Source organism: Mytilus galloprovincialis, chromosome 1 (genome assembly GCF_965363235.1).
Source record: "Mytilus galloprovincialis chromosome 1, xbMytGall1.hap1.1, whole genome shotgun sequence".
Taxonomy (NCBI): domain Eukaryota; kingdom Metazoa; phylum Mollusca; class Bivalvia; order Mytilida; family Mytilidae; genus Mytilus; species Mytilus galloprovincialis.
The window spans coordinates 114,297,559-114,301,087 of record NC_134838.1 but is presented as its reverse complement, the minus strand read 5'-3'; positions in this window follow the sequence as shown (position 1 = coordinate 114,301,087).

Genomic DNA, 3,529 nt, shown 5'->3' with positions numbered 1-3,529 from the left:
ACGTAATGCCTTGGATGTGGAAAAACAAGGGGTCTACTTGTTCTTTTGAATCTGATTGGCTGGTGGGAAATATATCATCTCCGCAAAATTTTATTATTTTTTTCCCAAGTGAAACAAGTGCCCGTGTTGGTAAAAAAAATAGTATAGATGAAGGTCTTGGTGGGGTTTCCAATTACAGGATACATGCCAGGGGAATTAAATCATCTGGTAGTGGCGGATCGAGAGGGGTTGAACCCCCCTTTTTTAACGATTTGAATGGGAACATATGATTGGAACCCCCTCCCCCGGTTTATCCAGTTTATCCTGGGTTTGGAACCCCCTTTTGAAAATGGATGGATCCGCTACTGTCAGGATACAACTTTAAAAGGCATATAATCAGATACCATTGTATGTAACAGTAGAGCTAGGGGTTCGACAAGGGTCTTTCATCTACTCGGCTGGGCATTTCAAGTATTCGACAGATGACACCATAGTTTATTTCGCAATATATATGGGGTAACTATCAGCTTAAACCTTAATTGGATGTACACATTAAAAACATGTGCAAGAAAGATTATACTACAGCACCTTACTAGGAAGAAATTTAATATTACCTAAGTCAATGACATCTACTAGTATTAAGGTTCATGTGGACCCTATGGCTAAAATGGCCGTATTTTCACCTCAAAATTTACTCTGAGTACAGACAAACCTGCGCATCTGTAAAAAATTCCAGACATAGCATGCCCTAGATAAATAAATTTCAAATATGTTTTATGTTTTAGAAAAATAAAAACTTACCAGGATTTTGCCGTGCACTTTTTTTCATTCCTCCAGAAGGTGCCAAAATAAACTAAGTTGGGAAACAGGTTTGAGAACTTCCCCACAGGTAATAATTGAAGTGAGCTGTATTGCTTGACATGGACATGAGATGGACAATAGATACCTAACAATAATTGGTCATTTAAACTGTGTACCTGAGTGGACCATATCAAGGTAAACTCAACTGTTTGTTAATTTTATCATCTTCTGCAGGGACGAAAAAAAGTGTACGGAAAAATCCAGTTAAGTTATGAATTTTCTAATTCATACAATGCATTTGAATTCTATTTATCTAGGGCATGCTATGCCTTAAAACTTTTTCAGATGCACAGGTTTGCCTGTACTCAGAGTAAATTTTAAGGTGAAAATACAGCCATTTTAGCCATAGGGTCCACATGAACCTTAAAGAACAATTTTATAGTAAGATTGTGACCAACACTAGAGTATGATTGCTCTGTTAGGGGTCCATACTTACAAAACAAAAATATCATTAAAATGGTTTAAAGTAGGGCGGGCTGCCCGTTTCAGTCAGTGTAACTAACAATTATTTCATATCGGTTGAGAATAAGATTCTCTTATTGGATAAAAAGGGGTCACATGGCATTCATTATTCTTCAGTAATAAATTCCATCGGTCATTAACAGAAAAAACGGACCAGAAAACCGGTCGTTAACGAACTTTTACATGATAATGACCGGTGGGGCGTGGTTTCCGTCTGATAATGACCGCTAAGGCGTGATTTCTCTGTTAATGACCGGTGGAGCGTGGTTTCTCTGTTTAGAGAGATTTACCTTTTATGAAACATGTTCCTGATTTTAATATTATATTTAAGTTGTTGAATTGTTTATTATATGTTTTCGTTAAATATAAAATTAAAGATAACTTGATTAATATTCATATACTGAATAATTGCACTAAAATGAATGGCAGTATTACTGCTACGACTGGTCTTCACTCTTTGTCATAGAAATCGTACAACTACTCGAGTTTGCTTTAGGCATTTTGAATTTACGAGAATTTTCCAAAACATGGTTTCTCAATGAAATAAACATAATAGTTCTTGAAAAACTGGTCATTATCGTGATACATGGACTGCCCGTAGGACAGTGATATTGACTGCGACAGCGATAATGACCTCGCCTTTGGCTCAGTCATTATCACTATCTTAGTCAATACCACTGTCCTGTGGGCAGTCCATATATCACGATAATGACCAGTTTTTCAAGAACTATTATATAAATACAAACATTCCTCAAGCGTTTGTTTATAACATGTTACAACACCTTGAATGGCGCAGTCTCTCTAACAGAAGACAAGATTCACGATTGGTAATGCTATATAAAATAGAACACGAAAAGGTTGCAAAACATTAAGCTGAACAATAAATCACACCTTCCAAATTCCATCCTTCAAAACACAGAACAGAAAAGATTTCATATTTTTCTCAAAAACAATAACCGACTGGAACAAACTCCTTGATGATATTAAAAATTGCACAAGAGTAAACTATTTCAAATCTTCAATTTCATAGCATCAACTCATCTATTCACATCAAACTATTTTTTTCCTCTATTTTTATTTTGTATACTTATATATTAAAAGAAAGGCGAAAGATACCAGAGGAACAGTCAAACTCATAAATCGAAAATAAACTGACAACGTCATGGCTAAAAAGGAAAAAGACAAACAGACAAATAATAGTACACAAAAACAACATAGAAAACTAACAACTGAGCAACACGAACCCACCAAAAACTGGGGGTGATCTATATTAATCTATGTCTTGTTGTAAGTTATTCTCTTGTGACGTAATCTTCAGATGGTTGAAGGTGCATGCATGGTCACTATATATATGTTAGAAGAAGTATAGTAGATGAATATAGAATAATAAATAAATTTGGTGTATTTACTGTCTTCTGATTGGTTAAAATTATTAGTTTTATTTTCAATGTTGTCAATTTTGATGGCGACACGCCCACTCTGACGTTGTGTATTCATACGCCAACATGTGTGTACGTTGTTATTGTTAATATAGATAATATAAACATTTCTTTAAGCCTTATTTTTGATAGAAATTTATTTATAATGAATGGCAATAATTTATTTTGATTTTATTGAACCATAAAACTAATTTTTGACTCTTCACATTTTACATAATCCGCTTCGCGGGTTATTCAATGTGAAGAGTCAATAATTAGTTTTATGGTTCAATAAATTCAAAATAGATAATAGCCCTTCATTAAATGAGCAACATGCGCAGAATAAATAGCAAGACAAAAAGAATAGAGGAAATTGGGGAAGAAAAGAATAATAGAGAATAATGGGATGCTAACATATTAAGAAAATAGAAGTATGGGCCGCAAAAGAATATGTAATCTAAAATGACGTACACATTCAAGAATACAGAAATGAAGGACTCCCTATCGAGACCCTCATAAATAAAGATGCATGAGTATACCTCTTTTTTTATTTTAATATAAAACACGGATTCTTCATGTTACTGTGTTAAATATGTAGCATAATATTCTTGTTTAAGAATTTTTTTCTGAAAATGACTACAAAATGCAAAATAATTTGCAACCATGCACTGGATGTGCTGTTTTGGAAAATAGAGTTTGTTTTACTATTCATTCTGACTTAACGATATCTAATTAACTTTAAAAAAAATGTTGTTGTATTGTTTACTAGACATTGATGGAAGTCGAATGATTCATGTTATGGCTTTGTT